General features: G+C 56.3%; 1 protein-coding gene across 3 annotated transcripts in view; it reads right to left on the bottom strand.

Moving 5' to 3' along the window:
- CHST8 (carbohydrate sulfotransferase 8) overlaps positions 1–27593 on the bottom strand; it is a 103556-nt gene that overhangs the window by 2252 nt on the left and 73711 nt on the right. The window lies entirely within an intron of this gene.

Genomic DNA, 27593 nt, shown 5'->3' with positions numbered 1-27593 from the left:
ACACAGGAGAGGCACGCTTCAGTGTGAGTGCCCCTCTCCCCTATCCACATGGAAAATGGGGGCGCAGGGAAGACTTGATCCCCCTGGCTGCCAGCTGATGCTCCCTTCTTGGCGTCTTACCTCCTAATGTGACCTGAAAGGTCTGGAAAAACGCCCTGCCCAAGTGTGCCACACACCTGCCCAGTGGAGCATCCAGAAACCTCACAGCCCACTTCCCACCTCACACTGTCCCTAAATCAGAGGGGAAAGGACCCTTCAGAAAGGCCGTCCATGTTCTATGCCCTGCTGGCTCTGCCCGGCTGTAGTCCACGTGGACGTTCCGTACTTAGAATACGACACACCTGCACCCACACCTTTGCACACACCTGGCCCGGGACTGGAACACACTCATTCTCCTTGGCCTGGAGTCTCCCCACTTCCCTCTGGGAAGTTCCCTAGCTGAGCCATCCACTTTGCGAAGTTGGCCTCGCAGCTGGCCCTGGGGCTCTGGGGGTGAGCTGACCACATACTGCTCTCCTCCAAAGGGCCGAGCAGAGCCCAGGCACAGAGTGTCCAGCAAGCACTCACTGGTGACTGGGGAAGATGGAGAGAGATCAGCGTATCACTGGCCACACTCCAGGTGTCCCCTCTGCTCACCAGGGAGTCCCTTTGCCTGGGCTGAGGCTGGGCTCACCCAGGATAACAAGCATTGGGGAGGCGAGCCTTTGGCCGGAGGAGATGATTCTGCCTCGTAGCAGGTCTGGTCTGTTTTGGAGAATGTCCCAGGAGGACAAGAGGACTCCTTCGGGGGAACTTATTTAGGAGTCTGGGCTTCCTTCATCCATCCCTGCTGGCCAGGGAGACTTCAGGGGCCCTTCCCGCTCTGAGGCTTTGCCAGAAGCCAGTCACAACCAGAACCACCTTCCCTCACACAAGTGGACCGAGTCTGGCGGCTGCCTGGGGTGGGTGCTCTGGAGCCCCAGCACTTCCCTTGCGTCTCTGAATACTTCACAGAGGTCCAGTGGCGGGAGCCCAGATAGTGAGAGGACGTCCAGGTCCTCTGTCCCTGACCCCCAAACTCCACTCACTTCTCTGAGGTTGTTGTACAGGTTCAGCCACTGCAATGGCCCTGGCCTCATACTGGACAGGCTGAGGATGTGCCCACATGTCTCCTTCATTTATCAGCAATTGGGGGTACCCGAGGTCACCCTGGACTGAAAGCCTGACATCCTTGAGCCGGCTGGGCCTTTCTCAAGTCCCAAGAGGTGGGAATGAAGGCGGAACTTGGCACGTTGCATCCTTCTTCTGCTGCAGTATTATTCTTTGATCCCTTTGGGCTCAGAACAGGGGTGTGCCCTTCCCTGGGCAAAGGGCAGAGTGTCCGCCTTCCTGAGCATTCCCAAGGTTATGTGCTTAAGTGTGTGGAGGTGGGCGAGCTCTGAAACAGGCCTTCCGGACTCTTCCACGAGGCTGAGGCACAGCTCCAGGCAGAAGTGGTTGCACCCCTGAGGGTACATACAGAGTATGATCAGAGAGTGCCTGACTGTGAGATGGGAGCCTTTAGAATTGAGACCCTTGCCAGGGGCCCCTTCTCAGCCCAGATCCCGCTTCCCTTCGCTGCCCCTTCACCATCCTCATGGCAGCCATCCCCAGCATGAACTTCCTGGGCTCAGTTTTTCTGGCACATGCTGCTTCCTCCGACAGCCGATGATCACAGAGCCCTTCTCCAGAAGGGGCCCGCCACACACTCGGTTTTCCTCCACACTGCCGGGTTTCCTTAATTATTTTCTTCTGGTGATGGCAGCTGGCTCTGCTAAACCACCTCTCCTGCTCAGTTTCAGACACAGGAATTTACTCTGCTTGTCAACCCTGTCAACTTGTCAAGGTACGATGGCGCTTATTTATGTTCCTTTTCTGGAGCAAATGAGTCATGCCAGGCTTGGCCAAGAGTGGGGCTGAGGAGCCACTTACAAAAGGCATCCTGCCAGCTGGTGGACTCGATGACAACGTGTTTATTGAGGTTGCAGCCCCTACGGCTGTGACCTCCCACCTGCACTGTCCCCACAGTCCAAAGGGAGGTGGGCTGTGGAGCCTGTTCCATTTTATCTGTGCAGACTGGACAGGTGTGTTCAAGCTTGGCCCACTCGGAGGCTGGTAGGGCCAAAGTCCTGGGCATAGGCTGGGGAAAATGTTCTAGCTGGATAGAGCCTAGCTCTGGGTGAGTCTCCTGACCTTTGGCCACTTTTGTGTAATAAAGCCAACCTGGCTGCAATTGCCTCCTTTGTAAAGAAAAACTGTCTGTGGAAAACCCAACAACAGATCCTATGGGGAGACTATATGTGCCACAAACTCTATGCTCCAAACCCTTTAACTTATGGCAAGTTGCTGGACAAAGACTGGCCCTTTGGAATAAAGGCAGAATTTTAACAAAGGAAATGTAATGGGCTCTCCCCTAGCAGAGGCCCCTTGCTCCTTCCCCATGGAGGACCTGCTCTTCCACACACCGATTACATAAAGGCTGAAGCAAAGACCACCCAGCTCTCAACGAGGGAAGGCCAGGACCTTGGGCATCTTGACAATGGGGTCTGCGTATCCCCCAGGGGGCTGCGTATCCCCCCCAGGGGGCTGCACTTCAGCACCCCGGACAGCTCCATGGAGAGCCCAGCAAAGGCGGTGTTGCCTTTGCTGCACCCACAAGGAAGGAACAGCATTGTCACCAAGAGCCAGCAGAATTGGTGCCAGGGGGACTTATGGAACGGGGGGGCCTGACCCCAGTATAATCACGATCAGCCCCCTAAGCCCCCAAATAAGCACACAATCCAGGTAAAACTGGGTTTTCTGAGCAACACAAGCAGTGGCCCTTTGCCCCCTTGTCCACCCAATGCCAGTGCTGCCATGCCCGTTCCCCATCCCCCCACCTCCACCCCAGGACAGGGGAATCCCAAGGCCAGTCATGTATACTCCACTTGCTATATCTGAGTTACCCATCCCCTCTTTTCAACATAACATTACCAATCCCCCTGCACTTTGGCAAAAAATAAACCGCTTTCTCTTTCTGGATAGATGATATACACAGAGCAGTTAGAATACGACAATACAATTAGAGTTAGCATCGGTGAGAACAAACAAGGTGTGAGTTATGGGGACTGTCAAGTGGTTTCCACATGGTGAACTCTTCACGGGTTTTCTTCCGAGTGTTTGGCTGAAAAGCTTCCTGGTTACCTGCCGAGGGGAGGCACGGGCTGACGAGGGTGTGCAGAGCCAGTGCTTAGAATTGGACGGTGCAGCCTGGGCCTGGAGCAGAGCTGGGAGAGGGCCTCACTGGCAGGTGAGCAGTGGGAGTGGAGGGTCCATTGCCCTGCGAGTCACAGGAGGGAGGCTCGCTGGGTTCAACTAAAAAACTCCAACTCCTTGGTGCCAGTTTGTGTAGACACGTGACACTGACGGGGTCAAAACAGGGCCCAAGTGCCTAGAAAGGGTTAGACGTGTCTCTGGAGCCCTTGAACATGTTTAAGGGGAATGACTGCTATTCTGGTTGCTCAAATCCCAGCTCCAGGCCCTGGTGGGCAGTGGGGAGAGGGTCCTGCCACTCTGAACACTGTGGCCTGGGGAAAGGCAGGGCTATCCTGAGGAATCAGGCCCACAGGGAGGGACAGAGATGGGCGAACTGAAGGCCCAGGAGGCGCACCTGGGTGTGGGTGTAAGTTTGAATCCCTGCCCTGGGCGGAATTTCAGACTCATGCTCCTTGGATCCCTGGGGTTTCCTGGACCGAGCTGCATTTCCCTGGCTCCTGTTCTATGTCCACATCTTCTCAGAAGTGAGCCCGGGTGGCCACACCCACCTGTGAGCACACTCAGATGTCCACTTAGGCTGCCCATCAGGCCAGGAAGCTTCAGGAGTTTCAGGCTGGCCTGAGCCAGGGGAGACACTTGGAAGTGAGGCACCCACTGTGTCTTGGCCCCCTGTGTGTGAGATCCTGAGTCCAAGCTTCAGTCCCACCCCAGATGCCCTGGCAGTTGGTGGGATGAAGGCTGTTGCTGTGCTCTGCGCCGTCCACACCCCAGGCAGAGAGCAGCAGCTCCTGGGCCACAGGAAGGCCTCCTGCACAGCTGGTCCGCGGATGGGACATACAGCAGGGATGAGCCACAAGGTAGGACGCAGGGGTGCTGGCAGGAGAAAGCGCAGCCAGGGTGGGTGTGCTGCCCACAGGGGTCAGGAGAGAAAGCCTGAGGGAACCGCCAGGCCCCACTCCACAGGAAGTATGGAAGGTTTCTGAATGATGGACTGGATTAGTCAGGTCCTCCAGAGAAACAACCAATAGGATATATACATGGAAGGGTATATATTTTAAGGAATCGGTTCATGCAATTAGGAGGTTTGCAAGTCCAAAACCTGCAGGGCAGGCTGAGGCTGGAGACCCAGGGAAGAGCTGATGCTACAGCTCGAGTCGGGGGCAGATGGAGGCAGAATTCTTTCTCCCTTGGCGATCCCAGTCCTTTCTCCAAAGGCCTTCAACTGTTTGAATGAGGCTCACCCACGTTATGGAGGGTAATCCGCTTTACTCAAAGGCTACTGATTGAAATGTTAATCACACCTAAAAAATACCTTCCCAGCAACATCTATATTGGTGTTTAACCAAACATCTGGCACCATGGCTTAACACATACAAGTAAACATCACAGGGGTGTATTAGTTTCCTAGGGCTGCTCTAACAAACTACCACAAAACCGGTAGCTTAGTATTCTCTCTGGAGGCCAGGTGTCTGAAGTCAAGATGTCAGCAGGCCTCTCCCTCTGAAGCACCTTCTAGCTTCTGGCAGCCCCAGATGTTCCTTGGTTTGTGGCAATTTAAGTCCCACTTCACATGGTTGTCTTCCCCAGTGACCTCATCTTAACTTGATTACATCTGCAAAGACCCCATAAGGTCACATTCACAGGTACCAGGGGTTGGGACTTCAATGGGGACACAGTTCAACTCATGACAGGGGAAATGTGCCCTCAGGGGCTTTAAGAGCACTCGGGAGGCAGGACGGCAACCGCCTGGAGGAAGTGAGGAACATTTCCCTGCTGGGTTGGTTCGGCTCATCAGGAACAAAAGATTGTGTTAGTTCTCCATGTTCTTGGGGGAGGGACCGTGTCGGTCCATCTGTGCCAGACAGAGCCTGGCACAATGCCTGGCACACAGCAGGAGCTCAACAAATGCTTGTAGAAAAGCCACTGCTGCCTGGACTGGGAGCTGGCCCTAGAGGTGGGGATGGGCATTGGGCTCCTCCCTGCAGAAGTCCACCAACCTGGGCAGTGACTTCTCCGGCTCAGCCTGGCAGCCTGGGAAGGGTCTGCATGTCTGGGTGGCAGCTGCCAACCAAGTAGCTGGATGCAGACAGGAGCTGCCCTGGCTGAAGGTCCGTCCACCCCACCTGGTCTGTGTGAGGTCTGTGGGGTCAGAACTCTGACACACCCAGCTGGCGGCCCCACTGCCATCTGTGGGCACAGGCCAGAGCCTGCTCCTGGGGCCTCGAAGTGGCCACACCTCCTCTGGCTCTTTCTTCTCCCAGCAGTTCAGGCTGTGCCCTTTGGAGGGACACCCCCCGCCCAAGATCAGCCTCTGCCTCATTGTCAGCAGCTCCCTTCATCTGGGCAGATTGTTAATTCATGCAGATTAGATGCAAAACTAAAGTTTAAACATACTCAGCAATTAGAGGGCAGCCTGGACTCAAAGCACAGAATTCAGACAGAAGAAGCCTCACCAAAGGGCCTTAAACTCTCACTTGTGTTCACGGGAAAATACAACTCATTAAATCCTTTGCTAGGGCCTCAGTCACAGACTGAAGACCAGACTCAGTCACCGCCTGTCCACCTCTGCTGCCCTGGGTGCAGGGCAGGGAAATGGTGTTCTAGGCAGTGGGGCTGCCCTGGACAAAGGTGCCAGCTGCTCCTGGAACCCTAAGGTGGCTCTGTGGACCTTGGGGAAGGCAGGAGTCAGGCCAGACCCTCTCCTCTTGCCTCAGCCTCTGTGGATGGGCTTCCCCCAGTTGCTCTGAGAAAACTGAACTCATGGAGGCTTTTGGCCTCTCCCTTTGCCTGGAGACTCCATAGGTTTTAACAAGGGATCCATATTTTTTAAACAAGTGGGGAGAAAGAGAGAGAGAAAGAGAGATCTTTGGGCAAATCCCTTGACTGCACTGAACCTTAGTTTCCTCATCTATAAAATAGGATAAAAAATACCCATCCTACAGGTCCGCAAATATGCAAATGAAACGATGCTCAGTGCTGGCACAGAGAGAACCCTCGGATGGAAGCTACCAGGTCACCTAACCCCTGGCCACCTTCGGAGCAGCTGAGATTCCCTGAGCCACCTCCTCACCAGCGCAGTGTGGGAGGGATGCGGGAATCTTCCCATTCCGGCTGACGTGCCCTGACAGCTCTGACGGCTACTTGTTTTGTTTAGCGATTCCATCCCCTCGCCTCCGTGATTAGGATCCACGATTCAACTGGGTAGTTCCCTGTCAGCTCAGCCTGGACTGCGAGTCCCCTTGGAGCTGTCAGAGTGGAGCCTTGGCGCTGCCTGTCAGTCAACCAGCCAGCCAGTTAGCTGCTCTTCGAACCCAACAGCTGTCCTGCCAATCCCCACCCACTCATCTGCCCATCACATGCTGGGGGCAGGGTGTGCCTGAGCCTCCTGCATATGCACACCTGTCCACAAGGGAGGGTCCTCAGTTCCTGCTTTGAAGCTGTGCTCTGTTAGAAGCTGGGGGGACTCCCACCATGTTCCGTGTGTGGCCCCAGCACACATGTGCCATGCATTGCAACCCACATGTGCACACTGCATGGAGCAGGGCTCACGCCAAGGGGATGAGTCCCACCAACTCTCTGCGCCACACGTGTGCACGCTTCCAGCTGTTGCTGTGGCGTGTGCTGGGTGGGTTCATGTCCGTGGATGGTTTCTGAGAGTACGTGGCACATGGCTTCCATGGTCATGCCTTTTCTTCCTTTTGTATATTCTTTCACACACGTGGGCCTGGAAGGATAGGCAGGAGCTAGTGAATGCGGCTGCAGAGAGCAAGAGCTCACTCACCAGCAAGGCCGCCGTGCCCCTGCAGCCTGTCTCTCGCCCGGCGCTCCCATCTCTGCTTCCCTCCAGCACCTTGGCAGCAAGGATATCAGGTGGCAGAACAATTGTACTGTTCTGCACCATTTGCCCATTCACTCCTGAGTACCTGTGTGTGCCAGGCAGTGTCTTAGGTGCTGGTGATGGTGCCTTGGCCACGAATGAGACAGTCATGGTCCCTGCCCTTGTGGAGTTTAGTCCAGCAAGGACGTGAGGCACTGAACAGCGATTCCAAGTCAGTGGCAGCAACGGAGGACAGGGCTGGCAGCATGTGACGGGGGAATGTCCGCAAGCCCAGGCATCAGGTGAGGGCTCCCGAAGGGGGAGACAAGTCCTTGGCACCTGACAGCGACGATGGTCTTCTTGGCAGAGCTTGGTGGCCTTGCACCATGAGTGCAGGGCTCCTGGGATGAAGGGATGTAGAGACTGAAGGGTCAAGGAATGGCAGGGAGTTATTTTGAATTTAAGTCCCATTCTGAGATGAAGAGCTGGAGACAGAAGCAGAACGCCGGGTCAGTGCATGCTGCATGGTCCAGGCAGGACGTGCAAGGCCTGGACTCCGGGGCTGATGGCAGGAGGTAGAGGAGGATGTGGCAAATGCTTCAGGGGGACTAGCTGGCAGGGTGCTGTGCTGGCAAGTGTTTAACAGCTGGCTCCCTGGGTGATGGGCAGAAGCCTAATTTGCAGTGTGTGCTGATTCCTGTGGTGGATGCTCCCATCACGGCAGATTTCAGGCTGCTCATGTGAACGGGGAGTTGGCCCTGTGGGCTGGAACTAGCCAGCTCCTGGCACAGTGCATCAGCGGTCTGGGGCTGCCGCGAGCAGCACTGGGAGACTCTGGTTTCGACTTGAACGGTGGGAGGGCACTGGTGCCATGTCCTGCAAAGCAGGGCAGACCTGGCTGAGCATGAGATGCTGTGTGTCTCCCAAATGTAGACGTCCTGAGTGCAGTCGGAGGGTGGGACCCATTGCGTGCGCAGGAACAAGTTCTACGGCCCGTGGTCCTCCAGTGCCCGTGAGAGCGTGGGACCAGCACTTCCCAGAGGAGAGGGCGCAGAACTGAGGCAGCTAACTACCTGAAGGCCCGGCAGTGTCCTGCCTTTGTCCAGAACCTGCGGGGAGTCTAAGGCCGGCTCCGAGCAGCTGTGGCCCACCAAATGGGAGGAGCATAATGACTCCTGTTTGGCTGTCAGGGCACCCAGCGACCGCTCTGCAGCCAGCTCTGTAGGAAGGGGTCTAATTTGGCTTAAATATGGTGAATTCCCACTGGGGGTTACCAGGAAATAAAAATGAGTGAGTCATGCTGGAGGCAGAGTGGCCCCACTGAAGGGCAGCCTGCTTGCAGGAACAGTGCCAGCAGCGCTGACTGGCCGGCCTGTGACAGGCACTCCTTTCCTGGAAGAGTCAGGCCATTGGGGGCTGCCAGCGGGGCAGCCTCATTACAGAGATGGCCGGGCCACAAGATAATGATCAGCCCAGCTCTAGCCGGGCTTCAGGATGTGCTGTTCCGGCTGCGGCGTCAATTACTGAGCTGGCCTGTGGCTGTCAGATGGTCACAGCTGCTGCCTGAGACCCTGAAGAGCCACAAAAGCAAATCCGCCCGAGCTGATGCTTTCTTGGCACGCCCCACCCCCAACCTGCTACAGGGGCCTCTCTCTCCTGAGGGTGGCTCTCCAAGCCCCAGGAGCCAGGCTCCTGTGAAGGACTGCCTAGGGGCTCAGGGTGGGTGCGCTGATCCTCATAAGACAGCCCCAAATGGCCGTGCACCATTGGTCACCACTGTTCATTGATTGCATCCCAATTCTGGGCAGCAGATCCCCTTCTGGCCTGGCTCAAGCACCATGAATGGGCCGCTGCAGCCAGGGGGCAACTGCATTTCAGGGGTCATCCTGTGTGCCCCTGAGCAGAACAGGGCCTCCGACAACTCAGATCCTAAAAGGGCAAGGCTGGACATGGCTGCAACCTGGGAGCCCTGGCAGCCAGTCTGGACTCCCTGCCACGGGTATGGATAGCTGCAACGCACCTCTGAGAGGAGAGGTACGAAGGCCTCAGACCTGGAGCTGGGGCCGCCAGCAGCTCAGGAAGCCTCTGGCCTGAGGATTTTTCCGGCTTCTCTGAGGGGTAAGGCCCAGAATACAGACATCGGTCCTGGCCTTTGCAGCGGCTGGCTGTGTGACATCTGGCCAAAATCCACTTCTTCTCCCTTCTGGTTGGTCAGCCGTTGGCGCTGCTCTGCCCAGCCCCCTGGGTCGGTCTAGCAGTGAACCCCACCGGGCTGGCTGTGGGCTTACCCTGGAAGGCCCAGGTCATCCTGGGGAGCAGACATACTATTGTCCCATAGCTCCATCACCACGTCCTGTGGCTGCACTCCACACGCACATCACATGTGCACACAGAGACCCCCAGGCCCTGTGCACCCAGCCCCAGGCTCATGAAAGGTGACCATTCCTGGGGTACCAACCACATGGCTGAGATAGGGCGGAGTGGGGAGGGGCCTGTGGCTGCACATGCCAAGGCTTTCTGGAGGTGACTGGGGAACAGCCTGGAGAAGGGTAAGACCTAAGGTGGGTGAGGAATGGTGGGCGTGAACTCAAGCAGGGCAGGGAGATGAGGAGGGAGGGCAGATTCTGGAGAACAACCATGTGCCAGGCTGGAGGGCTTGTGGAGTCAGAGGTCTGAGTGGCAAGGTGAGGGAACGTCTGTCCCCCACCCTTATATCTGTCGAGGGAAGTCTGGGGGCGGGAGGAGCTGATGGGGGAGAAGACTGGGTTAGGCCATGTTGAACAGAGACACAAGACCTGCAGGTTGAAGCTCTCAGGAAACAGTGCAGAGTGTGGGGCAAACAGTGTCCATGCACAAACACGCAACCCAGTCCTTCGACTTCCAACATCTGTAACCCATGCAGCCGACATAATGCTGCTGACAGCACCCTCACTAACTCTGAGCACGAGAAGTAGAACTAAACACTGGAAATGTCATCCAGAATTTTCACAATTGTCATGTGGACTTAGAATTTGCCAGAGTTTAAGGTGGTCCTTCAGCCGAGACCCCCAGTCCTCTCCCCACCCAGCATGATTGATGCAGGCGTCTCCTGAACTATGAGAAGCCCCAAAGGCAGGGAACTCGTGTGGTGTGGTGTTTGCCTGGTGGGGTGGGGGCTGCTGGGTTCCCGGGAGGTACCGTCCTGTCCGAGGTCCCTGAATTCCCCTCCAGGCTCAGCGTCAGCCTGCACATCTGCAGCAAACCTGGGAGTTAGACCCGTGGCTTTGCAAACAGAATATGGCCTCCGCATAATGGCTGCTGGAAGGATGGCAGGGTCACCGTGGGAGGAGAGCGGAAGATGTTCTGAGCTCTTCTCTCGCTGCCTTTGAAGTCCGGCCGGCAGCTCTCAGGCCGAGAGAGACATCACAGGCGCAGAGGCGGCCCCTCCCGGCTGCGTGCATTTCCTGCGGAATGAGGACTCCAGTCTCGATGACTGGGCTTGTGTTTTGGGCACCTCTTTGCAGTCAGGAACGTGCTATTTCAAGACACAAAGAAGCCTGGCTCGTGCCTCTGGCCTTCCACACCCGTGTGTGGCAGAGAAGAAGAGCTGCCGGTGGAGGTGTGTATGGGGCCATCCTCTCCAGAATTAATGATTCAAAAGCTGGGCCAGAGCTGCTCAGCCCACCGCGGCATCTTCTGCAGGATTAAACGTCATTCTTTCTAATGACTTGATTTATGTCTGGAGGTTTACAGCTCCAAACAAAATATTGTGATGATGGCAATAAATCACACCGGGGATGCTTACAATGGCGACCAGCATGCTCCTGTTTGTAGGGAGGTGACGCAAAAGGAGGGGCTGCTGTAATGCCCAGGCGGGGCAGGGGGCGCAGGACAAACACGCTGTCAGGCCTGGGGAGCTTGGGCAGGGGCATCAGGCTTTGCATGTCTGAGGTTTTGGTGAGAATTTGTGCCTGGAGATGGCAGGGATTTCGGAAGAGCTGGGAATTCACGGGAAGGCACTCTCCTGGGCGCTGGAGGCAGCGCGTGGGTGGTGGACATCCTGAGAATGTCATTTGCAGCTTTCTACTCCTGTCTGTCCTGCTGCCTCCTCAACTGAGGACATGAGCTGGCTGAGGTAGGGGCCCCGGGACCCACGTGTGCCTCCGGAGGGGTACACCTCTCTTGTGTGCTCAGGACAGCTTCTGGAATACATGGGGGCCATTTTCTAGTCTGCAGCGCTGTCCTGGGTGGGGAGAGACCTGGATGGGGCCAGGCTAGGATTACTCTGCAGGGCTGAGCTCCTCGAAAGCATGAGGGCCAGCGGGCTGCAGACAGGCACCCCTGGGCCAGCATCTCTCACTCAGTGACCAGCGGAGTCAGCCCTTTCCTCTGAGACCTCGCCCTGCAGAAAAGAGCTCAGGGGAACTGAAGTCATCGTCAAGGTTCACCTCCACAACGGGGTTAGGTAAGACCCAGCCTGGGCCCAGGAAGAAACGGGCAGCCCCACCTCCCAGCCCCGTCCTCATCCTCGGCGAAGGTCTTCTGCCAGAGAGGCTGTCACCGTGCCCCCAACATCTGGGACTGGCTGTCCCCATGAGGCAGGGCAGAGGCTGGAGATGGCATGCAGGGTGGGCAGACGCTGAGGGGCCGCCACAGAGCAATCTGACCGCCCCCACTAGCCCAGCTACAGCTCCGTCTGCCCTAAAGTCTGTAAGAGCAGGAGCCTCCTCACTGGTAAAATTAATCCTGCCCCTGGCATCCACGCAGAGGACAGGGGAGGGGAGGAGGTGGGCTCAGGTCACATTTCAGGGGAAGTCCCCTCATCCCAGGAGACACAGTCTGGCCCATGTGCTCTCTTCCTGAGGCACAGAGATGTGTCCTCAGAAGAGCCCCGTGGCCTAAAATGCCACACCAGGGGTCATGATGCAGGGTGACTTAGGATGCTGGGCACTGGGGGAAGGTGATCCATTACCAGGCATGTGGTCCAGGCACTGTTCCAGGCACATTTAACTGGCGCTGTGGGTAGGAGAATCAGGGTGGGGAGAGGTTCACGTGTTGCGCAAGGGGTGTCTTCCATGTCAGGTGTGTGGAGCACAGGCGATGGGGAGACGGCACACTGGCCGCAGCTGGGATGTGGGATGGATGGTGGTAGAGCATGGAATGCGGGTGGCGGGTGGCGGAATGATGGTGGGCGGATGAACGGTGGTGGACGGGTGGTAGGTTGATGGTTCAAGGTGGAGAGGAGAGGATTTGAGATGGGGACCAGGCAAGGGCTGGGCTGCACTGGTAGATAGCTAGAGCGGAGACAGCAGCTGGGGGGGCTACACGGCTACAGCCCAGTTCTATTGGCCACAGGCGCAGCCTCTGATTTGCCTTCCCGTGTGCAAGAGGAACGCGACGCTTGGCAGGCCTGGCTGTTTTGGCTTCCCCGATGTTCTGGTGACAGTGGTGGCGGCATCTCCACATCAAAGGTAAGCCAGGGCCCACTGACCCCCTGGAGCCCTGGGGGTTCATGTGGCTGCAGCAGAACATGGCGCTTCCCCTTCCCCCAGGGCTGAAAGCACTCTCCACTTCAGAAAACAAAGCTTCTATCATTCTTCCATTAACACAGGGGCAAACAACATGTTGTTTGTTTTATAAAGTCAGGCAAATTTTGATAATGAAACCTGAACATACAAGGCTAAAACCTTTCTAATTCCAGGCAGATAAGGAATAAGGGTAATGTATTTCAACTTCAGAAGCAAGAAATAGCCTATATCATGTAATTTAACAACATTACTGGGAAAATATGTTAGGAGAATGTAAAATGTAGTTTAAATGATAAAATATGCTGTCTTGGATGCAAGGATTTTAATTGCCACAATCAGAATCCAGACACACTTCCCGGCCAGCGCTGACAGACACTGCAGCAGCACAGGGCGGCCTGGGAGCGGGTGGGGGGGTCAGCATAGGCTTCTGCCGTCCCCGGGGACCTGCCAGACCCCACAGCTGTCTGGGCTCCGCGGCGCTCATCAACATCGTCGCCTTGTGAAGTATGAATTGGTTCAGATATTAATATTAATCGGCCAACACATTAATATTAATCAGGTAATATATACTTCCCATGACAACAAGAGATAAAGGAACCTTATTATGTGGTGATCGGGGACACAGAATATCTAAGTGGATTTCCTTAGGACGCGTGACACAAAGAAGCCTAAGCCTCTTAGGTTTGTCATCTCTCGGAGAGCTGGGCTGGGGCGTGCCTGTGGACAAGGTCACAGCAGGAAAAGCCTTAGGGAGTGCATTCCTCTCGGGGCAGAGAGACGTTCCCATTTGTGAGCAGGTTCGTGCGTGCAGGCACCCCCACACTCCGCCCTCTCTGGGCTCAGATGGCAGCTGCAGAGCCTTCCCCCGGGGCAGGCAGTCTGCACAGCATGGGCCCTTCACTGCCCGGTGTGGGCGCTGAGGACACAGGGTGGATAAAGAGATGCTCTAAGTGCTTCGGCATGATTGAGGGCAGTGAATCTCAGAGGTGACGCATCTTGCCCTGGTCCACATCGCTGGCCCAGTGGGCGTCAGAGCTGGGGGTCTAGGCCAAACCTGCTAGACTCCATATGCCCTTGTTCTAACCATTACACACACTGCCTGTCAGTGCCTGGGCCAGAGCGCTGGCCGAGCAGAGGGTCACAGCAGTCTTAAATGGCATCAGTGATGTCACAGTCTTGGCGTGGGGCTGTCACTCTGGGGACACTGCTCCTCTCCACAGAGGACTACCTTCCCACGTGCTCGCTTGCAGGCAGCCACCACAGGCAAAGGCACATCTGAGCACAATTAGCATTCAAAGCACTAATTATTTCACTTGGGTGTCTAAGTCTGAGGATCCTTCAATTTCGGCTTAATTGGAGAAAAGTGGTCATAAGTTACTAAACAGCGGGAGGGCGCTCCGTGCTTTCCCAGCATCGGGAGTGCCAAGAATCATGTGAACATGTGTGTTCCCGCCGCAGCAGCGGGCAGCCGAGCCAGGCGAGAGTGCGGTAGGCGGGCCGTGGGCACCCTGCCCCGCAGTCCCTGGCATCTGCTGGGAAGGATTCTGCGCTGAGTTAACTACTCCCCTTTTTATCTTGTCCATTCTGTTCCATTTTCTGAACAGCATCTGTTGCAAGAAAACCAACTGAAAGAGGAAACGGGTGGGATTCACTATTAAAGGAGAGCTTACAGCGTCCCCTTCACTCCCTCTTGTACTTGATACAAACCTGAGCTCATAATGAATCCTCAGGCCTGTCTGGGCGTGGCAGGGTGGGTGAGGGGCTGGTGTGGGCATTGCCCTGCTGCTGAGGGATACGGGCGCTGACCACAGAGGAGGCTCATTCTGAGGGTCTGAGGGTCTGAGGGTCTGAGGGTCTCGTGTCCAGGGCCTCACGTGAGAACCACGAGACTTTGGTGCCCACACTGTGGAAAACTAAAAAGAAGTTTTATTTTGCTTTGTCCGTTTCTGTCTTTGGTCTCCTATGGACAACTACTTAGGAGTTTTAGAGTTAGAGTCAGGGAGACTGCGAGGGGGCTCTAGGAGCTGGGCTGCTGGCAGAGTGGGGCGTGGCTCTCTGCTGGCAGTCTCTGCGACGGATGGCCTGGCCCAAGGCTGAGGTGGGTGGCCCAAGGAGGTGCCAACTCCGTGACTTTTCCTCAGGGACAGGCCCACAGGCCCAGGTGGTTCCAGAGAGGAGTGAGCGAGGCTTTGAGGAGAAAGAGCTTGTCCCTGTGCATGGCCTCACGGGGGACCGGAGCCCCCTGCCAGGGCATCTAGCTTTACATGAGGCTGAAAACACTGATTCAGCTGTGACCCTCCCTGGACACTGACAGGTCCCTGCTCAGGAACGCATCCTGCGCCCCGGCAGGGTGGCTCAGTTGGTTGGAGTGTTGTCCTGTACACCAAAAAGGTTGTGGGTTCGATCCCCAGTTGGGGTGCCTACAGGAGGCAACCGGCCACTGTTTCTCTCTCCCCCTTCCTCTCTCTCTCTCAAATCATGAAAACAAACAAACTCTCACACACACAAAAACCCCCATAAACATACCCTGGGGTGAGGATTAAAGAAAAGAACACATGCTCCAACCCTCACTGACCCCGTAACCCTCCTCTAGTCACACCCCTGGTGACCCCTAGCATCCTCACTCACTGACCCCATCAGGGTCTCCTAAGTGACCCTTGCTGTCACCACCCACCTCAGGACGTCCTTCTCAGGCCCCATTTATCTCACAGGTTCCCCACTGCCTTGCCACTCCTCCCCTGGGAGGGTCCCCACGTCTCAGGCAGGCCCGGTGCCGAGCACCCCGATGCAGCATCTGGGTCCTCCCCACCCCCATCCCTCTGGTCTGTCTCTGGGTGCTGTGGCCACTCATTCACATCAGCTGTCTGGGAGCACCCCTAGCCCAGGCAGCAGGCTTCACAGAGGCCCTGGGCCGCTGCAAGACTCAACGTGCAGCTGGTGGACAGGTGAAGGGCAAGAACCCCCGGAGATCGGTGCACCTGCCAGTGGTCCTTGCTGGCTGCATCCACGGACCCCACTTCTTTTATGAAGCCGACTCTGTGAGCCCGCTGGCACTGTGCCCTTCCTCTGCCAGGGCTCCTGCCTCTCTCCCCTGGAGACTGGTCCTGCCCTAGAAAACTGGGTCTCCCATCTCAGCAGCTTGGGGTCTGAGAGGTGCACCCCCATAGCACCCAGAGACTGCCAGCAGAGGCCACCCAGGCAGAGCCCCCCTGCCTCACTTGTGCACGACCCCCTGCCCTCACCGGTGAGGGTATTTATTGATTCTAGGTTCCCACTCGCCGTGAAGAGCCTCGCAGCCCTGGACCCTCCAAGAAGCCCACACAGCGTGACACAGGGAGGAGCTGAGATGCCCACATGTTGAGCTGCACAGGGCGCACGGCTGGTAAGTGGCTGAGCACGGACTTGAACCTGGCTGTCCTTGGCCCCAGGGTCTGCTCTCCTCTCCACCTACTGCTTTCCTGTACAGTTTTGCTCGTGGCTCCTCTCCTCAGCACTGAACTGCCCCACCATCCTGCAGGGCCTCTCTGGGGTTGGCTCAGGGTGGGGTCTCTCCTTGAAGCTGGTCTTTGAAACAGCTTCCGAAACTTCTCGGATGCCCTCAGGTGAGTGTGTGCACCCGTGGGACGTCAGCTTCCTGATCTCATTTCCTTCTTTAGTCTCTCCTTGGCTCCCTGTCTTCAGTCCTGGCTGCCTTCCCAGCTGTGGTCCCTCCTCCCTCGCGGCACTGGCTTCCAGGTCAGCGATGAGGGCCCGAGCCGGGAGACCCCTGCAGGCCCGTTCATCTGCCTGCAGCCTGGGTCTGTCATCTCGGTAAAGGGAAGTTAGTGGCTTTGTGCCCAAAAATGAACATGTCTCTGGGAGGAAAGAACATGTGAACAACCTGGCTCGTGGGCTCACAGGAGCCCCCAGTCATGTTCAGACAGTAAGCTCCCAGGTGCCCAGGTCAGGACCGACCCTCTGTCTCCCTGTCCCAGCTGCTGCCCCAGGCTAGGCTGCATGCAGAAGCAGAACCTCGGGGGAAGGGAGGCTCTGGTGACAGGGAACCTGGGCTGCTGGAGGGGTCACGCCACAGCTGCTCAGTGGCGCTGGCACCAGACTTCAGGTGGCACCGGGTGGCTACAGGAGCAATCCGTCCTGTGGAAGTCGTAGCCCCACGTCCCGCCAGCTGTGGGGCCTTGGCCAGTTCCAGAGCTGCTCTAGTCCTGCACCTCCTTATGTGGAAGGTGAGGTGACGGCGGGGACTGTAGAGAGGGCTGCCCAAGCTCACCCGCAGGAGGAGGGAGCTGGTAAGTACCTGCATATCCAGATGTTCGAGGTCCGAATGCTGAGTACCAGGCAGTGGGCAGACATGGCTCTAACAGCCCGCTAGGTCTAAAAAAGAACCACGCCAGGTGAGCAGGGATCGGCATTCCCCTCGGTCCTCAGTGGGAGGGAGTGCTGGACAGGGCAGTCTGCCCACCACCCTCGCTCACCTCCTCCTGCTGCCCACCCTGAGGGAAATGGCAGTCATCATGCATGGGGCCACCTTCTCCTGCACAGAACTCTTTAGGAATGTGAGTTTTGTGCACCCACCAGGCAGACGCAGGAGGTCGAGACCAGTCTTCAAGCTGCGTGCTTGAAAGGCTTCCCTAGAGTTGTTCTGTTGTGAAGTGTTCATTCACACCAAAGAAAATATATGATAATACATACAGTATCCTCCGATATAAGCAAATTGACCAAACAGCCAAACAACCGGTTGCTATGACGTGCACTGACCACCAGGGGCAGACACTCAATGCAGGAGCTGCCCCCTGGTGGTCAGTGCGCTCCCACAGCCAACCTCCTGTGGTCCCTCCCCCCGACCCTCAGCCGGGGGACCCAACTGTGCACAAATTCATGCACCAGGCCTCTAGTAAAGAATAAGAACACACACCTGTATTCAGCACCCAGCTTACGAAACCGTTTTATCAGTATCATGGAAGCTCTCTCTGCCCCTCAGACATCACATCCCACCCCAGCCACCACACTGAAGTCTGTGTTTATCATTCCTTTGTCTTTTAAAATGTCTTTTTTTGTGTGTGTGTATGTGTGTGCATATACCCTTAAGCAACTTATCATTTATTTTTGCAAGGTAGCTTGGAATTGGCCACAGTGGGAGTATTTACAGCACAGAAACTGACAAATGTTACAAACCTGGGCTTTGCTTGTTGGTTGGTCCCTTGCCCTGGAGCACACATACTGGCATGTGATTGGTTGTAGGCCACCTCTCAGGGGAGGCGTCACCTTCGGGGGAAGAGGTCAAATCTCTGGCGAAGGGTGCAGCTGTGAGCTGTGCACAGCCCACTGGGAACGCAGATCTGGGTGGGGCACCCACGCATCTGATACAGCGCCTTGTAGTGAGGTCCAGACGAGAAGTGACCTCACAAATCTGTCCCCTCATTTTTTTGTTCTGTGGCTCATAGTATTTATAGGCCACTCCCTGAAGTCAAACATATGCTTAGCAGAGCTCTTCCCAACCTGAAGTTATTTATGAGTTGGCATTCAGGGAGGAAAAGCAATTTTCTCAGAATGGCTGATGTCATGATATATAGTCCGTTCGACATGCACGTGGCCCAAACAGATTGCTCTGTAGGTCTGCCCCACCATGACGATTACCCTGAATTGAGAAAGGATGTTAACTCAAAAAAAAAAAAAAAAATGCCTAGAGAATCTTCTGGAAAAATACCAGCCATTGGGCCAGACCATTGTTTTCTAGGTTCTTCAGTTAAGTGACGGAGTGAGTCCGGCCTCCTGGCTCATGGAGGCCCCTCGCAGCACTCCTGGCTGCATGGTTGTGGACAGGCCACACTTCCTGCCTGAACGCCTCTAAGGACCACGCTGCCTGCATCCACGTCTGCGGTGACGACTGCAAAGAGCATGCCCATCGACAGGGCGTGGATAAACACACCGCAGCCTCGCCACACAATGGGTGCTCGGGCCTTAAAGAGACCAACTACCAATACACACGACAGCACGGACGGAGCTCACAGACATTGGGCTGAACAAAATAAGCCAAACTGTATTTCCTGTGGGGTCTCTCTTATGTAAGTTCCACAACAAGCATCACTGATCTCTGGCCATGGAATGGGACCTGTGGTTGCCCGGGGGCCGTGGTGAAGGGGCTTTGGGTGAGCAGGGACATGAGGGAATGTTCCAGGAGAGGGAAATGCTGTGTGATCTGGATTGGGGTGATGGTATGCATTTGTCCAAACTCACAATGAATGTGTTTTCCTGTATATAAATTATACCTCAATTAATTTGATAAAAAGTTGTGTGAACATATTTTAGAACTCCCAAGTGGCATGTTAAAAAAATTCCTATTTCTGCTTTGCCAAGATTTTGCTTGTATCTCAGAAACAAAATGGCAACACCTGGAAGGAAGAAGCTTTCATAAAACTGACAGAAAGAAGTGAATTCAATAACATCAGCTACAGTCAATTTTCAATGATCCTGAGTAAGCCAAGCAATTTGGGAAAACTGACCCCTCACAAAGCGAGCCTTAGGCACTCCTTGTCCTTGTCCGTGGGGTAAGGGGCCAGCTGCTGGGAGCCAGAGGTGAAGGCTGCGGGGAGGCTGGGGTCAGATAGAATTGTGGGATGATGGGGTGCAGCGGCCTCTGTGGAAGCTTGCAGCCAAGCTTCCCTCCATGCCTCACTCTTGGCTGCTGAAAGTCGCCGCCCATCTTGCTCCCAGGGGCTGCCTGCATCCAGCGACGGGTTGCTGAGTATAAAGGTTCAGGCCCTTGTGTCCATCCTGGGCCACTCTGCAGGGCCATCCCAGCTCCTGAGCTCCACATGGGATGGGCTGACTACATCAAGCCGGACCCTCCCTTTGCTCACTCTTGCTGCCCTCCCTTCCCCACAGGTGTCTCCACTGTCTCAGACTCTCCTTCCCAATGAACTGCCAGTTGGTGTCTGAGAAAGTGAATGCTAAGATGAAATGTGAGGTTGAATCACCTGGTGACCAGCTAGCAACAGGGACCCCAGAATTGGTGGTAGGTGGGGCACAGGTAGCCCCTGGCAAGAGACAATGATGCAACTGCTGACACGTTTTCTGGTGGTGAAGTGGGCTGGCATGGCAGGGGACAGCAATCTTCTGTGTGTAGAAGGCTGTGAGATACGGGACAAGTAGTAATTTAGTGACAATGGAATTGGTTGGTTATTGCTTCTCTGGCAGCCTATAAAGAGACTCCCAGGTGCAGAGGTTAATTCTCAGCAATGTCAGGCACCAGACTGAGAAATGGGATGGGGACACCTGGATTGACACATGTGAAGAGGAGGGGCTAGACCCCAAGAGGTGACCCCAGAAACAGGTACTGGCAGGAGCCAGGCGTGTACATAGAACTTGTCTCGAGGGTGTTGGCTGAGAGAGCAAAACGTAGAGTTGGGTGAGGAAGAGAAACCCACAGGGGAGCACTCTGTCCGACGCTGACAGGCTGCTAGGACGGCTCTTGGCCACGCAGAGGGCCATGGCCCACACCGGTGAGGCAGATCTACAGGAACTGTGTGCAGGGCGTGGAGGCTCTCAGGGGTGACCGTGCAGGGGACCCAGGAAAGGCTGGGCACCGCCACAGCTGTGGGAAGAAAGGGAGAAAAGTCTTCCTGCTCCCAGGACTCCTGGGGAGGGGCTAACCTTTCTCTGCTTGTCTACCCATCTTGTAAGAGGCTGCCTGGGAGTGAGCTGGGAAGCGAGCAGGCGGGGGAGCCCAGTTAAGACGAGACTAAATCTCCGTGCACTGACATTTTCTTGACCTCTCTCTCTGCAGACGGCAATGGAGCGAGGAGAGTCAGGCAGACCCTGTAACTCTAAGTGGTAAGGGGATTTCTGAAGAGGGGCAGGACTTGGGTGGGAGCTGGGCCTGGTCTCCTTGGATACTGCCCATAGCGGGGAGTCCTTCTAGAAGGCAGAGGCAGAATTCTAATCCTAGCAATTTCCTCTCCTCCCACTGTCTCCCTCTCCTGCCAGGGAACCGTCTGTGCACATTGCTAAAGAATTTGCACTCCATCCCTCCAGATGCCAAAGAGAACCGATAGTTACATCAGAATAGTAGCACAAGGCTCCTCCCCAGCTTGCTGATACACTGGGAGTCCTCCGCGCTTTGCTTCTGAGAGACTGCAGCTTTGAAGTCATACGGGAATGTGCTGAACTAATCCTGCTCTACCACAGCCAACTGGGTTGTGGCCTTTCGCTGAAAGCCAGGGCTGGGAGCCCGGAATGACCACAGACTCTTTGCAAAGGTTGACAGGGTTCTCCTGCTCCTGCTGCTGTTCCACTTTCCCAACTGATGACTCAGGAAAGGCAGAGGCCAAATGCTGCAAACATTTTCTAAACGTATATTTTCAGGGCCTTTTAACGTGGCCAGTCCATGACCCCATCCTCTCGCACAGGCAGCGGTGACCAGGGACACTGGGCCCACACCTGGGAGTTTTGAGCAGTCAGAGAATAGGATGTATCTATCTAGCAGGATGTTCTGTAGCTCATGTCATATTCTCATCAAGAATGGGAAAGGTAATTGGATTTAAATGTCAAGATGTCCCCAGTGTAGGGTGGAAGGCACATTCCTCTTTTCTCACGTCTCATATTGAGTGTTTTTTTCGTGTTTTTTTTTTTTTTTTTTTTTTTTTTTTTTTTTTTTTACGTCTCATATTGAAAACTGCAACCACTTGTTGCAGAAGATGACAGGAGAAAATTCTCCGGGATGTGGAGATAAATGTCAAAGCCTTGGGGACAGGTGCGGGGCTATCAAACGGAGAGACCAGCGACAAGTGGTCGGGACTTGTGAGAAGCCCCGGATTAGGCAAGAGGAGTCAGCTGGGCAGAAAACAAACTGGGAAGGCCCAGAGGGAGCCCAAGGGGAGAGCTGGCTACACACCTGTCCTGCAGCCGTACTTCAGAGGAGAGTGTGACAACCCCAGTGCTCCCTGGGGACATTTCCCTTGAATTCTGTCCTGTGGCCCATTTCTGGATTTTGAAAAGCTCACTGTTAGAACATAACAGCATGGGGAGCTGAACTGTCTCCCCCATTTGTCTCAGCTCTAATCACAGCCACAGTGAACCTTTATTTCTGGTCAATTCCCAGTGCTGGGGGCAGCTCCAAGCGCACATCCCACGGCCCTGCACTTGGGTGTGGAATGGCAATGACCCACCATACATACAGGTATGTTGGGGACTGGGCTGTGGGCGCTGTCCTACATGGTCACAGCCCACAACCTCATCGGTGTGAGGCAGGGGGGTGGTCAGGGGGTCTGCTGGTGCCAGTGTAGCTATTTAAGAATGGGAAGGGAGTCTGGACAGGATATTTTCCACAGTCCCAAGGACATGAAGCTCCCTGCAACGCCCCAGGTCCCCAAAGCTGCCCCACACTCATCAGGCAGGTAAGCTGTCCCGCCAGGCACTGGACTACACAGCCAGTCTGAGCTCCAGCAAACTCCCCGGTGCCTCGGAGGGCCCTCAGAGGGATCCCTTCTCTGTAAAAGTGAGATCTGCTCTCTGGAGATGGCAGTGCCAGGTTCAAGGCACAGCCAGGTGCAAATTATAGATGGGCAGGGGGAGGCAGAGGCAGGCTGGTGAGCAGTTAGACCAGAATGTACTGGGGAGCCTTTCTCAATGCCCTTGGGATGGGGACCCCACTCTGATTAGAAGGGTCTGGGAGAGTCCGGTGTGATCCTGACCTGTGTCCACGGTGAGAGCCCCTGGCTAGACTAAGGCCTCCTCCTCACCCCAACATGCTCAGAGTTGACGAAAGGCAGGGGCCCAGGAGCTGGGGTGCAGTTGGGAAGGCCGGGAATGGCGTCCGGAGGCACCAGGGAAGGCGTGCAGGCCCCAGGTCAGTACTGAGCTCCTGGCCAGTTCTTCACTCCTGACTTCCAAACGCACCTGGACTTGGGTGCTCTTTCGTCAGTCCTCCAGCCTCCTCCCTTGCCCTCCTGGGGCCCAATTCCCAGTTCAGGGTCCATGACAGGAGTGAGGCAAGAGGTGGAGGGCTGGGGATTCCACCCTCTGGTATCTGTCTGTCATGGATTCGTGGCTTTGTTGGGCTGAGGCCACCGTGGCCCCTCAACAGGGAACAGTCCTCTTTGTAGGTGGCAGGATGGTACCTTTGAAAGCAGGGGACCTTAACTAGAAACAGGTGGAGGGAACCCTCTGTTCCTTTCACAGGTGTGAGCAGTCTTTCCGGAAGACGGCAGAGTGTGAGTTTCTATGACTGCTGTAGAGAGCTCTCTCTCTGTGTGTGTGTGTGGGGGGGGTGCACTGGGAAAGACCCTCTGGCTGTGAGGGGCCGGGGGTCAGGAGGAGGGAAGTGTGTGGCTGCCGGCAGGCATGTCCCCTCTCACATCCGGTTCTCATGCGCCAGGGGCATCTGCAGCCTCTCCCTATCATCCTTAAAGGGCAATCCTGAGCCTCAGGGGTCGGTTTTTCAGACCCTCAGGGGGAAGAGGCAGCATCATGGAGCACATCAGCTCTCAGCTGAACTCACGAGCCGCTCGGTGTGGCGGCAGACCTGCTGTCCCAGCATGTGGGTAAGGACCCCTACGCCTGCACCCCAATCTCTGCCATGCGATCGAGCTGCTGAGGTGGCTCTCCCATTTCCCTGAAGCTGCTTCCGGTGGAAATGGGCAGGGTCTTAGGTAGCCCACAAGGATGAACGGCGCATCCTCACGCCTCCCCTCTGCTCCGGCTCTTCTTGGGCAAACCAGAGCATCGGCTGCCCCCTCCTGCACAGGCCCCAGGGCTTCAAGGGAAGAACTGGCACCTTGTTTCCCATCATTGTTCACACACTTGTGTGGACACACAAAGACACGTCCAGCGAACTAAAGGGGGTGGCAGCAAATGCCAGACCCAATGGTGTGTCCGAAAAAAAAAAACACCACATGTCTTCCCTGATGACATGTCATGCCCAGCAAGATTCCCATATTATCTCATTTAATTTTCATGATGCCCTCTGAGGAAGGTTCTATTATTAACGTTATACCCACCCAACCAGTGTCAGTGAAGAGATTTCTCCCAAAAGGTCTCCCTGCTTCATCCTTGCCCACCCACCTGTTTCTCCACAGCAGCCAGTGTTGCTTTTACACAGTACATGTCCTCGTGAAAGCACCACAGATACACACACACACACTCTCACACCCACACCCACCCACACACACCCCCCACCCACACCCACACACCCACATGCACACACGCACACGCACACCCACACACACACACACCCCACCCTCACCCACACACCCACATGCACACACGCACACACGCACCCACACACACACACACACACACCCCACCCACACCCACACACCCACATGCACACACGCACACCCACACCCACACACACACACACACACACACCACCCACACCCACACACCCACATGCACACACGCACACACGCACACCCCCCACACACCCATACACACACACACACACCCGTTGCAGGCAGCTTCCGAGATGGCGCCCAATGGCCCCACTGTCTGGTAACTTGCCCTTGCCCTGCACTCCCGTCTCCCTAATGAAGGCTGAGCCCAGAGACCAGCTTCACACACAAAGAACACAGCTAACACGGTGGATGCCATTGCTGAGACTCCTTTGTTGGCCCTCTCTCTCACTTGCTCTGCAGGAAGCCGGCTGGGCTGTGAGCTGTCCTGTGGAAAGGACAGGAACTGAGGGATTCTCTGGTCAACAGCCCAAGAGGAATGAATCCTGCCAAGAGCCATGTGGCTGAGCTTGAACACAGTCCCGCCCTCAGTCGAACCTTTAGATGATTGTGGCCTGTTTCCCTCTGAGCTTCTGCTGGATCTCCCTCTAGGTACCACGGGCGACTGAGGCCTGGAGCTCTTGGCATGCCCAGATGGGGTACAAAATGGGGTGAGGCCCATCTTTCCTCCTGGGTGCCAGCAGAGCAGCTCCCTGTGCCAGATGCTCTGCAGCAGCTGGTAAGATGCTCTTGTCTCCACCCAGCCCTTCTCACAGGACTCGGATGTGGTCCACAGAGGGTGGGGCCAGAAGTTGGACTGGAGCAGCTAACACCATGCACATGTGAACTTGCCTCCATCTTGAGGCTCAAGGCTTCCTCACTGGGCTGACTGCCTTATGGTGTATTCCCTCTGTGGGGGGTCCTCAGCTCAGTTTCCCAGAGAGCTGGAAGGGGTGGGGTCAGCCTCTGTCCCTCCTTCCATCTCCTGCTCTGGGCTCCCCTGCACCTCTTTTCCCAGTAGGCTGTGAGCCTCAGAGTGCAGGTGCACCTCTGGTGCCACCACCAGCTCAGGGATGGCAGAGGAGAGGCTAGGAGGCTGACCAAGCCAAACCCAGTGCCAGAACCCATGCTAGGAGCTCTCTCTCAGGACTGCCTGAGGCCATGGGCATGGTGGTGTGAGGTTCAGCCCAAATATGTCCCTTCGTTGCCGGGCACCATGCCCCACTCCTTCCTCGGACCTGCAGCTACCCTGGAGGACATCCCTTGCTGAGGGGTGTGACTGTCGTCCTAGGAAAGCCAAGGGGAGAAGCAGTAGTGACCTAGGAAGCCAAAGGGCACCACCCTTGCCACAGGAGCCTCCCCCGAGGCAGTCTCCGCATGCCACCATATGGAGGACATGGATGCCACCCCGGGGCCAGGCCTGAGCCTAGAGAGAATTCTGAACTACATGGGAATGTGCCAATTATCCTGAATTTGTCCAGGAAATCATGGGTTGGACTGAATTTACCCTAAAGAGTAGCCAAGTCATCTGACACAAGACAGGCCGGAGGTCTAGAAAACAACTAAAATCTATTCTGGAAATAAAGACAGTGCTGCCTGTTAGGCCAGACGCTGTGTGCCACTGCCACAGGTGTGGCCACGACCCTGCCACGGGGTAAGGCGCTTGCTGGAACCCGTCTGCTTAGGCAGTCCCACACTGCACTGGTGCTCGGCCCACTGCCCTGCCCTGGGCCCTTGGGGAGAGCACCCTCTGCAGGCACCCATCTGTGCCCCACGCACAGGCAGTGTGGCCTGGCTGGGTTCCGGGCTCAGCAAGGCAGGGGGCCCAGCACAGAGGGACTCCAGAAGGAAAGGCACACAGGTTTGTGCAGACAGCGCGCACCGGCTGGTCTGGAATGCAGCCATCAGCCCCCTGCAGAGGGCGCTTCCCCGGGGAGCAGCTGCACTTGGCACCTGGTAATTACTGCTGAACTTTAAAACTAACGCAGCAAAACCGCAAATATTTAACATGTGTTCCTCCTCCCGGGGGGCACGGAGGAAACGGGAGCAAATGGCCAGATTCACAACATGAACTCCCAAGTCTGCTCACAAATGCATTAATAAAGACCCAGCCACGGCGAGATGCACAGCCCACAGCCAGCAGCAGCCCGGCCCCAGCTCTGCCCGGTGCCGCTCCTCCGTGGAGCAGGGGACCCACCAGCCACAGACACTCAGCTCCCTCGAGGCCCACTCAGGACTACATGGCACAGACATGTGCACAGACACTCGTGTGTATGAATGCACATGTCCACTGGCTTGCAGAAGCCTGGGCATACATACAGCACACACAGGTCAGGCTCAGCCCCAGTCCCGGGCCCCACAGGGAGGGTCAGCACGAGGTTGTGGTTCGACCCTGCCTTTCCATCCCAAGCTCTACAGATGGAGGACTTCCGGGAGGGGAGGCCCATGGAAACAGGCTGTTCCGAAGGAGGGGTGGGTAGTGTGAGAGGATCAGGACTGAGGGGAGCATCTGGGGGGCTGGCCACAGGGCCATCAGTGCTCCTGAAAGTTCCTGGGTGAAGCACATCATCCTGTACCTGCATGTGCTGGGAGGGGCCTGTGAGGCAGGAGCAGTCAGGGGCCCTGGCCAGGCTGAGCTGCTGGTGGGCCGGGAGATGGGAGGCCCTGAGGGCCAGGCCTGTCACATTTCCCTCTCACTGCCTTTGCTCCTCGGCCATGTCCCCCTTGCCCATGCCAGTCGATGAAGAAGCAAACCCAGACCTGCCCTTGCCAATTCTGGGCTGGGCATTGCTGTTGAGAGGCACAGGCTTGTGGCCCTCTGCTCCTGGGAAGTGGACCTAGCCTGTTTCCCACGTAGAAGGGAGCTCAGCCCGCCCCCGGCGCCCCCCCGGCTGAGGCCTCACAGTTAAGTGGTCCAATGCCAGTGCCCAGTGTGGCCAGTTGCATGTGCCCACTGCCCCATCTTGCATTCCAGGCAGGCAGCACGGCTATCTGAGGAGACCATGCCCCAGGCCCCGCTCAGGTCCATGGAGGCCTCAGGGCAGAGCTGGGTTAACTTCAGCTCCTGGCCACCCTTGCAGGTGGGAGGGAGAGGGAAAGTGAAGGGAGACCCCCAGTGAGCAAGGACCCTGATGCCCCACCCTGAGTGCAGCCCTCTGGGCTCACAGGGGCAAGACCTGCTGGCGACGGCCCTCCATGTTCCCATTCTCAGTGTCCCGAGTTAGCAAGGCCAGCTGGGCCAGGCCACTCTGACCTGAGCCTCCCAAAGCAGCTACCATGACTGGATGAAGGGACACAGAGAGACAGGGAATGTCGGGGCCAGAGGGGAGGGGTCACCCCAGATGAATGCCCTGGCCTGGCTCTTCCAGCTCCCTTCACACCCCAACCCCGTTCCTCCTCACGCCTCTCTCCTGAGACCCCTGAAGTCCCAGGTGGGGGGAGAGCCGAGGGAGAAATTCCATGTCCACGCGTGTGACTTTGGAACGGATGAGGAAGTCACCCCTTTCCACTAAGGAGGAAGCCGAGGCTCCTGCAGGCTAGCGGAGCTCTCAGGAGGAGGGCGGATCGGCCTCCCAGGCCCCTCCGAGGGCCCAGCAGGGAGCCAGACCGGCACAGGGCCCACGGATATGGCAGCTGGTTTTTAATTTTCACCTTTTGCAAACCTCATTACCAGGAATTTCTTCAGGTTTGAAGTATTAAGACTTGAGGCTCAGCTCTCAGAATGTGGGTCTGGAAGGAGCCCAGATAGTGGCGGGCAGACGAGCTCAGGTATAGGAGGTGCCCGGGGGG

Source organism: Plecotus auritus (genome assembly GCF_963455305.1).
Source record: "Plecotus auritus genome assembly, chromosome: 10".
NCBI classification, from domain to species: domain Eukaryota; kingdom Metazoa; phylum Chordata; class Mammalia; order Chiroptera; family Vespertilionidae; genus Plecotus; species Plecotus auritus.
The sequence above is the reverse complement of the archived record's forward strand: the minus strand, read 5'-3'. Positions and strand labels throughout refer to the sequence as shown.